A 12,665-nucleotide genomic window follows, 5' to 3' on the forward strand; every position below is an offset into this window, starting at 1 on the left:
CAAACAAAAGAACAAACTTTAATTTGTTTCGTTCAGTAAGTATTTCATGTGTCATAGATAAAACGCCATGATTAATGCACAAAGAAAATGTTATTGACAAGTTTTCGGACCGCGATGCTGAAATGTGGTGGTGCACCATCGTGCATGAACCACATTCTGTTTATTAAACCTAAGGGTACGTCTTCGAGTAGTTCTGGTAAATCGTCCCGTAAGAACTACAAGTAAGCCACACCGTTTAACCTGGGCTCTAGGAAATATGGCCCAATTAAATTGTCACCCACAATACTACACCACACGTTTAAGCTGAATTGTACTTTGTGAATTCTAACGCAAGTTGCGTGTGGTTTTTTCTTAATCAGCAAACCAATTGGCGGCTGCTTGTTTTTGGATCGTCCTCGAAAATAGTGAGAACTTCGCCTATTCTTAAAAAACAGAGCACTAAAACAGAGCACTATGTTTTTTAAGAAAGGAATAAAAGAGGTTTCACGTACATGTGTTTGTTTTATTAAACTCATAATTCAACGAAGTCTGTTACAATGCCTTTCTTCACAAATGCCGAATATGCGGATATGCACCTAATGTATGGACTAGCCGAGGGGAATGCCGCTGCAGCTGTACGCTTGTATCAGGAAAGATTTGCGCAGAGGCGACTACCAAATCGACTGACGTTCGAGGCTGTGGACAGACGTTTGAGGCAAGATGGACGAATCCAACCGGCTGGACCTCAACCTAGAGCGAGAGCCATCCCAGAGGCCGTAGAAGACGAAGTTCTCACCATTTTCGAGGACGAGCCTGAATCAAGTACCCGCCAAGTTGGTCGCCGATTAGGCGTAAACCACACGCTCGTGTGGAAAATCCTCAGAAGCCACCGGTTTCATCCTTTCCATGTTCAAAAAGTTCAAGGTTTGAATCCAGCGGACTACCCACGACGCACGGCGTTTTGTCAGTGGTTTCTGGCTAAAGTAAACGATATCGATTTCCCACGGGATTTGTTGGTTACTGACGAAGCTAACTTTTCACGGGATGGTATTATTAACTTACATAATAAACATCAATGGTCCCAGCTAAACCCCCACGCAACTTGCGTTAGAAGTCACCAAGTACAATTCAGCTTAAACGTGTGGTGTGGTATTGTGGGTGACAATTTAATTGGGCCACATTTCCTAGAGCCCAGGTTAAACGGTGTGGCTTACTTGCAGTTCTTACGGGACGATTTACCGGAACTACTCGAAGACGTACCCTTAGGTTTGGTAAACAGAATGTGGTTCATGCACGATGGTGCACCACCACATTTCAGCATCGCGGTCCGAAATTATCTTAACGCGACCTTCCCTTTGCGGTGGTTAGGTCGAGGTGGACCTGTGGAGTGGCCTGCTCGATCACCCGATCTGAACCCTTGTGATTTCTTTCTTTGGGGCCACCTGAAAGACTTAGTTTATCAGACTGAAGTGCCCGATGTTGAAGAGCTACGTCGACGAATAATTCACGGCTGTCAAACAATTCGCGAAACTCCAGGCATTTTTCAACGTGTAAGGGAATCATTTGTAAGACGTGCTAATGTGTGCCTTAACGCGGGTGGTGAACACTTTGAACAATTTTTGTAACTAGTTGCAATTAAATGTTAAAACTTGTCAATAAATTCATTTTCTTCGTGCATTAATCATGGCGTTTTATCTATGACACATGAAATACTTACTGAACGAAACAAATTAAAGTTTGTTCTTTTGTTTGGGACCACCTTTGTGGGCCATTAACGCCGAAACGTGGCTCTGCATTGTAATTGTTCTCTGGGCGAGTTTACTCTGTTGGAAACAAACAACACGCCCCTTAATTGGAGATGGGTTTTTCAAATACATTCGAGATGTCCTTTTAGGTTTTCTCAAGGTCATACCTAACGTACAAGAGTGTTGTCCGTGATGATGAAGATTTGCGTAGCTTTTTACGGTTTGAGATAACAGGAACAAGCCAGGGATCTTCCAACATGTCCAAGTATCATTCGAAAGACTGCCTCGTTTTTGTAATGCCGCCCGTGGACATTTGGACTAATTCCTGAAAATAACGTTGTTTACGCTGTGCTAATAAAAGTCCCTTCAATCAGAACCATTTTACTTGGTGCTGGGAAGATCTTGAAACATCATGTCACTTGGGATTAATTTTACATTACCACCGTAGGCATACTTCTACTCATTTATACGCTTCTTTTTAGTAAAGGTAGAAATCAATTGTTCGATTAAAGGCTATTGAAATTGTCTAGTAATTTTAAACAAGCTGGTTAGTCGGTCTTAAGTGTTACTCCTCATTTTTGGATATTTCCTTGTTTTAGGGGCGAATGTTTGGAAGGCCATATCTCCGTAACAAAATGTTGTACACCCCATGTTCTTTGGTACTTTCCGCTCAGTTTGGTCCCATAAACACGCCCCTTAATTTGTGATGGACTTTTCAGAAACACCCTGTATACATAAAACTTGAAATCGTTTGAGAGTTTAATTCTTTGCTTCGCCATTACTATCGGAGAAAAATGGCCATGTTCACATTCGTTAAGTGCAGTCCTCGGAGGCTATTTATCACTTTTCGTAAACCGCCAAAGGTGCGGGAGTTCCATCTAATCGAATTTCAACATTTTGATGCCAGTCAAATTCGAATTCGGTCCATTAGAAAGGAAACAAATATCGGAGGTTCGCTAAACTATTCAAAACTGCCACCTTAATTATGCCTATTTGTCACTAAAGCCATTCAAAACTGCCATTGTAAGCTTTCCAAATCGTCATTTCTACCATTGAAAATTGACACATTATGTGTGCCAAATTGTCAACTATACTGTTCAATTTTGCATCTTTAAGAAGAAATCTACCACACACAGTGTTCAACAATGAGCATGAAAGTGCTCAACCTAGCACACTTTTTTGGTGTTCAATTTTGGTACCTGTAATTACTGTTCAAAATGGAACGCAAAAGTGTGCTCCCAGTGTGTTGAGGCTTTGCACAATTATTTGTTCAGATTGGAACAAATATTTCTTAGAGTGTTGACCTTAAACTCTAGGGTTAACTCAATCTACCCGGGTGAATACTTTGAATCGTTCGAGTTTCCTACCTTTCTACGAGCAATTTTTAAAATGGGAGAGTAGATATTTTTGATGTCAGAAATGGCAAGCTTATGACTTCAAGCGAATAAACGCCAATTCGTTTTTTCTTTAGAGCCATCTAGCGGATGCGCAAAAGGTTTAGCCCGACTATTGTTGTTGCTGGCTGGGAAACTTTTCCCCCCTTTGCATGTGCGGAATTCGGAAATTTTTAAATAGTACTCAGAATCACACTTATGTTTTTACCATGACTTCGTTGTTATGGCAAAAATAATTAATTTTTAAGCTTCAAAAATGTCAGCCTAAATAAAAAAAAAGAAAATGTGTTAAGATAATGAAGTTAACATGATTTTATACGGATCCAACATTGAAACGCAAGCTAATTACTTATCTCAACCTTCCCTTTCTATATCGCAATTACTAGTGTTCAATAGTTCCGTCAATAGACGGAAAAACAGTCCTCAAAGCGCAACAAAACAAGAAGCGCCTTTACCAATTTTCCTCGGATCAAAGATTCATTCGAAGACCCGATCTAGAGATGTTGTGGACATTTTGTTCAGACTAGGATTGTCAGTTTCTTACGACCGCGTTTTAGGGCTGTCAACGGACCTTGGGAACTCGGTAGTCAAACATTTCGAAAACATTGGAGTTGTATGTCCTCCGTCATTAAAAGTAGGGATTTTCACAACTTCAGCTGTAGATAATACAGGGTGATTCTAAAATGGTGGTATAACCGAACTACTGCGGGTTCTATGAGCGATTTTAAGTCGAAAATGTTCTATGGCATTTTGTCAACCAGGCCACCGTTTAAAAGTTATGATAAGGATCATTTACGGATGCAGGGCCGTCGAGAGAAGGGGTCAATTCGGTCTTTTTTGCCGGGGCCCGTACCTCTCGGGGGCCCGGCCGGGTCTCGACCTTTTTTAATTCAAGTGGATAATGGTTGTTAAAATATATATATAGAACTTAACAAAAATGCTTTCCTCAACTGAGTTTAAAGGGACTATAAAGTGGTCGATGGGCCGTTGAATTTGATTTGAAAAGGCACCCGACTCCCTCCCCCCCACAATCATTGACGTAAACAGCTGATGTAAAACGCATCAAAAAGAAATTATTTTGCAATTTTAAAGCGGTTCCTCACATCAGGTTAATTGCTCTTGTGACTGCAGGTAGCGTTTCCCCAGTCCCTACTTCCGAGAGTCCGAAACCCCCCGTAGTTTTTCAACTTGAGAATTCTCCTAAATTCCTCTCAGTACCATATTCTCCCCTTTTCTCACTAAGCATGAATCACCCAAAGTAAAATAGAAACGGAGGTTTAAGTTTCGTTTCTCACGGGAATAACCGTAGGCCACGGAAAAACTTCAACATTTTTACTGTTGTTTCTTTGCTGTGGACAATCCGGCAGGCATGAATATTGTTAAATATATCATAAGAAAATAAGTCATATATCAACAGCTTTCTGACTTCACCGCTGATGGTTAGGCCTATGGGTTTAGGCAAAGTAGTCCAATAATTTAACAACACAACAAGTAGTACGGACAGCGTCTCGCAGTCGCTCATAATTGGGTTGTTTAATTGTAACTTGATATTTTTTGAGTTAAAATTAAAGAAGCCAAAAGAGTATCATATAGGAACTTCTAAACTAATTATATGTACAAAAACGATAACTTTTAAAAATATGACAAGCTTCGTTTTGTACCTGCTACACGTAAAACGTTCTGAGATCCCATTCACAGTCAAGTTTTAAATAAAAGTTTGCCATTTCCTTTATATAATGCATATCTGCTCTTCTTATAATATTGGTAATACTGTTATTATTATCTAATTTTTGCTGTGCTATAGCCAAGTGACAATAATTTTTATATAAAGCATTTAAAATTGAAAAATATTTATATGAAACTTGGTTGTACATGGGATCTCAGGACTTTTAGAGTGTAGTATTTCCAAAGCAAAGCTTTGCATATTTTTTCACGTTCATGTTTTTGTTAGGATCTTTCTTCTTTTCATAAGTATAGTTTTTAAAGTGAGAACTAGGAAAGCCATTTAAAGAAATTTCAGTATTTTTAAATTTGTACTTACTTAATATATTAAATACTAAATAAATCCCAAATTTTAGGTTTTTACCTCTTCAAGAAATACCTTAGAATTTTCATGATCGGTCTGTGAGTGAAACAATGAAAATTTGACATACGTTATTCCGTTAACTATATTACGCACAAACTTCTAATTTTGCGATAGATACAGGCCTAATAAGTTCTATTAGTTAGTGGAGACCTACATGGGCCGAGTTTTTCAGGCCCGATCCGAGCCCGGCCCGGCGATTAGCATTTTGATGAAGTCCGAAACCCGGCCCGGGTCCGAGTATATAGTTGGTTTTATGGTCCGGCCCTGCCCGTTACATGCATTAACCAAGCCCGGCCCGGCCCGACACAGTGCATGAATTGAACAGGCCTGGCCCGGCCCGATACAGTGCATGAATTGAACAGGCCTGGCCCGTTGCAGTATAGTGCAGTTGTAGTTTTTATATTTTTTTAGCGCTGTGCGAATACTCGAATTTTCGAATACTACTCGTTTAATTCGAATCGAATAATCTCTAACGTCATTTCTCCATTATCCTAGAGAACACACGTTTTAAAGAAGGCGTAGTTTTCTTCCATCTCGGCTTAACTCTTTGAATATTTTCCATTTTTGTTAATATAAATAGAAATAATAGTAAAAGTATTTTAAATAAGATTTGCAAACGCTTGAGAAATTCCCGACACTCGGATTCGATACACTAAGGATGTCAAATACCGCCCGGTTTAATCGAAAACCGGTTTTTTTACTCTTCGGAGCACCGTTTTTTTAATTTTTAGGTTTTAATCGGTTTTTTGAGATGAAAACTGAAAACCGAATCAGTGTTTTTTCAATTCACAAAATTAAAAGTTTTCGTCTTTCGCCACTTGTTACTCAGTTTCGGTTTACTGCTAGCAATCTACCACCATTGAGACACGTCAAAGGAGACATAGATGCATGTAATGCAATTTTAAAGGAACTTTCGTTCTCACTCCAAAAAATTACTCCATCTGTGGAGTAATTTTCCATTGGCATATTCTAGAATGCCAATGGAAAACGGCATTAGTTATCGCCTATTGGTACTACCTACTCGTACTAATATGCGGTCTTTGAGTCTATGTTGGAGTATATCATTTTTTTAACATCTATCATAAACGGCCGGGTTAAAACCGGTTTTCTGTCAAACCGGTTTTTTGTCCAGTTTTTTGGAGCGGTTAAACCGGCCATTTAAAATAATCGGTTAACCAAAAACCGGTTTTTTTTCGGTAATTTGACATCCCTACGATACATAAAAGACCGAGGCTTAACAATCCTCAAGGTCAATGGCTCGCGGCCATCTTTCATGTTTACAAGGGCTCGTCTAGTTTTGGAGGGAGGCTCAAAATTCAGAGCCCTTTTTATGGAAAAATTGACTCGTTCTACAATACACTTCCGTGGTCTTAGCCTTGGAACCAGAGAGAATTGAAGAATTCCATTCTATGCGGAAAGTGCAATATTTTGTAGAATGCTATGTGTAATTATAAAACGATCAGGCCGTACAGGATTCTGAGTTATTGAAATTTCCGAATTTTACGTTTAACCAGAACGAAGATCCCAGGGCTTAAAAGTTCCTAAGTTGCTACGAGTGTTTGTATTGCTTTTGGCGAGTAGACGGAGTGCTTAATTTAACAAACCCGCAGCTGTTCACCCAGATATTTTCCCTCCCAATGAGTTGGTCAATGTTTCTAGGGGCCCGACTCATAACCATTCCTGGGGCCCGCAAAGTCTCTCGACGGCCCTGTACGGATGACCCCTTAAAATTAATTAAATTCGAAAACAAAAGCCCAGCGGGACTCACGTGTTTCGTAATCGGTCCAGTCCCGATTCGCCGCTTTTCATTTCGCCGCCAAACGGGACTCATTTCCCCGCCAGTTCATTTCGCCGACTTATTAAGATGAGATTTTCTAATATGCCATATTCATAAAAACTTTATTTTGACATAAATGTAAAACCAAAGGTAAAATACATTTGTTATAACTATTTCAGGCAACTATTCGATAGCAACTGGTGTAGCGGAATGAGTATGCACAGCATTTTTGTCACAATATATTTTATCGCCATCAATAAGGGTAACCCGCGCCTTACACAACTCTAAAGTACATTTAAAATCCGTTTTTCTATCCCTATTCTTAGTTTTTCTAAACTTATAACCCTTGTAAATAAGTGAATACCCTCCTCGCGATGTCTCAATCAACTCAACCCTAGTTTGAGAAGCCATTTGAGACGCGATAACAAGCACGATAATCTTATACCCTACTTCTTAAAAAATTAAAGTCTATTTAATTAGGCCTAGTATCACGTAAAAAGAGGCCCGAACAATAATCACAAAAGAGCGGTGAAATGCGACGGCTCCGAAATGAAGTGGCGGCGAAATGGATTTGCGGCGAACTGAGACTTTTTTTGGAGGCGAATTGGCGCGGCGGCGAAATGAATAGCGGCGAATCGGGACTAAACCTAGTAATCGCGCTCGCGATTTACTTCCCCGTGAACTCCATAAAGAAATCCTCCACCAATGTAAGCTTGAAAATGGGTTCAATTGGGAAGATTCATGCCAAATTGAGAAAAACCTAACCCAATGGGGAAATGCATTGAAAATTTAATAAAAAAAGGACAAATGGGAAGATTCTTGCCGGATTGAGAAAAACCTAACAAACAATCAACAAAGGTTTAATGTTTTATTTCCACTCTCTTCTGATAATCGCTAAAAGAAGTTAAGCTTTTCAAGCAAAATTACACGTATTTTTGTTTAAAGCGGATCAAAACTTAATTTTAATTAACAATTTGATCGTCAATGGAGTAAGAAGTTACGGAACACATGGGCTCTACTGCAATGTAACGTAAAAATTGTAAAGTCAGAAGCCAAATTAAGAAATCAACTAAATGTCAGTTTTTGGCGGTGTAGCGTAGCGTGTTTGCCTCATGGAATGAGAGTCTGACTAGATGTTCTCACATTCGATTCTCAAAACTTTATGAATCGCTGGCTTTTGTTTGCTTTTCTTGGCCGGATTTAAAATACTAACTGCAAAGTCAGTTGGAATTTGGAAGGGTATTAAAGCAGCTTTTATTTTTATTGTGTTTTTGAGCTAAGCCTTGGTTTTCTTGAAATTTCAAACTGATATTCGCCGTCGCACGCCAACATTTTTAAAATTTTGTAATGGCACGTGCAGCCTTTTATTGTGCTAAAGTCTCGTGACTACGATCTTCCCAACAATTCTTAAGCCTATTTCAAATTAGATTTTAAACAGCGCAGACAGTGAACGAAACCAACCCGCTTTTTTAAAAACCAAGTTTTAGAAAACCTCTTTTTGAGCCTAGAACGACTGATGGCAGTTTATACAACCGGTGAATACGCCGATATGATACTAGCTTTAGGCTATTGTGAAGGAAACTACGAAGACGCATCGCGTCGTTACGCGGAATTGTTTCCAAATAGGCGTCACCCAGATTCTCGCGTAATATCAAGAACACAGGAAAAATTGCGGGCAACTGGAAGCGTTTTGTTTCAAGGGGTGGATCGTGGACGTCCAGCACTAAGAGCAGTGGCAGTCGAGGAAAATGTTTTGGATATGGTGTCTAACGAGCCCACTCTCAGCACTAGACGTGTTAGTAGAATGCACAACATTCCCCAGCGTATCATTTGTCGAACCATTCACGATGATGATCAACACCCATACCATTACCAAAGAGTGCAGCAATTGCGAACCCTCAATTTTCCAAGGCGCCAATTGTTCTGCCAATGGCTCTTGGAACAACATGATGCGGACGACCATTTCCGTGGCCGTATTCTCTGGTCGAATGAGGCACAGTTCACAAGGAAGGACATTCTAAACTTAGACAACTTGCACTATTGGGCTCACGAAAATCCGCATTTCATTCGCAACGCAAATTTTCAAGAAGAATGGCGTATAAACATTTGGGCCGGTATGCTAGGCGACACCCTGATTGGTCCATTTATCCTTCCGTTTCGTCTTAACGCGGAACGTTATTTGGAGTTTTTGCAAACAGATGTTCAAGATGTGTTTGACGAACTACCATTGGCTGATCGTGCGCAACTCTGGTTTCAGCACGATGGGGCACCGCCGCACTTTGGCCGTCAAGTGCGGGCATATCTAAACGAGACGTTTGGCCCAAGATGGATTGGTCGAGCGGGACCCACGCCTTGGCCTGCCAGATCGACAGACCTTACACCACTCGACTACTTCCTTTGGGGCCGCGTGAAGGATTTAGTTTACGCAACGGAAGTCCCTGACGAAGAAACCCTTCGCGCGAGGATCCTTGGTGCGCTTATCATCATCAGGCAAAGTAGCGAGACAAGGAGGGCATGCTTTTCCATAGTCCGACGATCACGGCTATGCGTAAACCATGAAGGGGGAAATTTCCCGCAATTCCATAATAAGAATCCGTAAGAGGTATGCTCGACCACTTCGCCCTCGCCTGGGAAATGCTTTGGTTCATTCCTAGCTTCCTGCATTACTTCTGATTGCTGCGGTTACATTACTGGAGCCATATGAGACTGTTTGCGCCCGATGGACAGAGAGTAAAAAGCGATTCGAGGGCGCTGGTATGGCCCTCCACTAATTACAGCGCTTAATCAAAAACTAAACTGATAATGGCCACTTGTCGTCAAGGTCGTGGCGATGCTACTTTTACTCTTGGATTCACCACAGAAAAGCATTGGCGGGTTATTACGTCCACTCTTCATTAACTTTCCAAATTCATAAACATTTCCAAATTACCGCCAAAGATGAAAGAAAACCACTACAATTTGAACTCTTGCGCGTTTTGCAGCTTTACTACCTTTCCAAATTCCAACTGACTTTACAGTTAGTATTTTAAATCCGGCCAAGAAAGCAAACAAAAGCTAGCGATTCATCAAGTTTTGAGAATCGAATGTGAGAACATCTAGTCAGACTCTCATTCCATGAGGCAAAACACGGTACACCGCCAAAAACTGAAATTTAGTTGATTTCTTAATTTGGCTTCTGACTTTACAATTTTTACGTTACATTGCAGTAGAGCCCATGTGTTCCGTAACTTCTTACTCCATTGACGATCAAATTGTTAATTAAAATTAAGTTTTGATCCGCTTTAAACAAAAATACGTGTAATTTTGCTTGAAAAGCTTCACTTCTTTTTGCGATTCTCAGAAGAGAGTGGAAATAAAACATTAAACCTTTGTTGATTGTTTGTTAGGTTTCTCTCAATCCGGCAAGAATCTTCCCATTTGAACCCATTTTCAAGCTTACATTGGTGGAGGACTTCTTTATGGAGTTCACGGGGAAGTAAATCGCGAGCGCGATTTCTAAACACGTGAGTCCCGCTGGGCTTTTGTTTTCGAATTTAATTAATTTTAAGGGGTCATCCATAAATGATCCTTATCATAACTTTTAAACGGTGGCCTGAATCACAAAATGCCATAGAACATTTCGACTTAAAATCGCTCATAGAACCCGCAGTAGTTCGGTTATACCACCATTTTAGAATCACCCTGTATAGACCACAACCCAACAGCTACAAGCGCGCGAGGGTCATTCCACGGAACTGGAATATCCATCTTTCAGCATCCAAAACAATACAACGAAGGAGCCGATCAAACGCTCATTAATTTAAGCGGTTCGGGTAGAACATTAGCAAGCCTTCCCAGCGCTCATACTAATGTCTTACCTGTCCACATACCGAAGAATAAACCGTTGGTTCCTGAGGTAATTGGTTTAGATAAACTGTTCAATGATAGTAGTGATATAGTGGAAAGCGCTTTGGAGGATTAATTATGGTGCCATTATGTAAACGAAAAAATTACCAACGAGAGCACAACTGACAATATGCATCTTTTTTGGGCTGCTTATCATAGTCACAAAACCTCTTTAACAGAGCTTAATATGGCTCTGGTAGCCAAAACGGCGCTACTGCCACTGTTCCCTGACGACTCTAAGTCAATAGCCATGATTCGCCACGCGATGGACGTTTCAAGAGATGCCACAAATATTCTGAACCCAGGACAATTTACTATCATGGCCTGTGACCAACCACTTTATAAGCTTGCGAAAGAAATACAATGGTTTTGGCCAGAGAAGTACGGTGAGAAAAATTTCGTGATTATGCTTCGAGGTCTTCACATTAAAATGACATTATTAAAATGTATTGGAGATTTGCTGACCGGAAGTGGTTGGACATCGGCCCTGGAACAAGCAGATGTAGCTTCAGCTAGAACAGCGAATTCGTTTTTGAAGGCTTGTCACGTCAAGAGAACCGGTCGTGCTCACCAACTGACAGCTTGCGCATTATACCATTTAAGAAAGATAGCGTACGAAGAGGCGGTTGGTGAAGAATCGGATGCGCCTTTCTAATCTTTCGAGCAATGGTGTGAAGAAAAAATTGAAAACAACCCGCAGTTTAATTTTTGGAATCTTATATTGGACATAGAACTTCAAATTTTGACATGGGATAGAGCAGTACACAAAGGAAATTTTATACTTTATGTTGAATCACTAAAAAAGATCCAGTGGCTTTTTCACGCCCTGGACCATCCTAAATATGCCCGAGCCGTAAGCGTGCACCTTCGTGACATGATTTCCCTGAAAAATATGCACCCAACCATTTACAACGAGTTTTGTAAAGGGAACTTCACTGTAAAAAAACCATGAGGCCATTCTCCAGAATGTCTATAGTCGAACACTCTAAGAAAAAAGAGTTCAATGGGTATTCAAACTTGAACGCAATTGTTCATTCTTGAACAGTTTGGAAATATTAGACGTTCAATCGTGAAAGGTGTGCTGGATTATCCACGATGACATTGAAGGTGTTCAATCTTGTCAGTTTGCCTAATGCGTTATGAGGTTTATTTAAAAAAGCTTCATTAAAAATAAAATAATATCCGATAATATCTCAACAACTTAAAGTAACATGCTTATTTATCCTAAATTATATATAAATTGGTCTTTACAAACATCATTTTACAATAATATCAAATTAAATATCCCGGATTATTGCCTATTTCACCTTTCCCTTATATATACATAAAACTTGAAATCGTTTGAGAGTTTAATTCTTTGCTTCGCCATTACTATCGGAGAAAAATGGCCATGTTCACATTCGTTAAGTGCAGTCCTCGGAGGCTATTTATCACTTTTCGTAAACCGCCAAAGGTGCGGGAGTTCCATCTAATCGAATTTCAACATTTTGATGCCAGTTAAATTCGAATTCGGTCCATTAGAAAGGAAACAAATATCGGAGGTTCGCTAAACTATTCAAAACTGCCACCTTAATTATGCCTATTTGTCACTAAAGCCATTCAAAACTGCCATTGTAAGCTTTCCAAATTGTCATTTCTACCATTGAAAATTGATACATTATGTGTGCCAAATTGTCAACTATACTGTTCAATTTTGCATCTTTAAGAAGAAATCTACCACACACAGTGTTCAACAATGAGCATGAAAGTGCTCAACCTAGCACACTTTTTTGGTGTTCAATTTTGGTACCTGTAATTAC

The sequence above is a fragment of the Phalangium opilio genome, unplaced genomic scaffold (assembly GCF_054372755.1).
Source record: "Phalangium opilio isolate 3A_F unplaced genomic scaffold, DU_Popi_V2 ptg000053l_1, whole genome shotgun sequence".
Taxonomy (NCBI): domain Eukaryota; kingdom Metazoa; phylum Arthropoda; class Arachnida; order Opiliones; family Phalangiidae; genus Phalangium; species Phalangium opilio.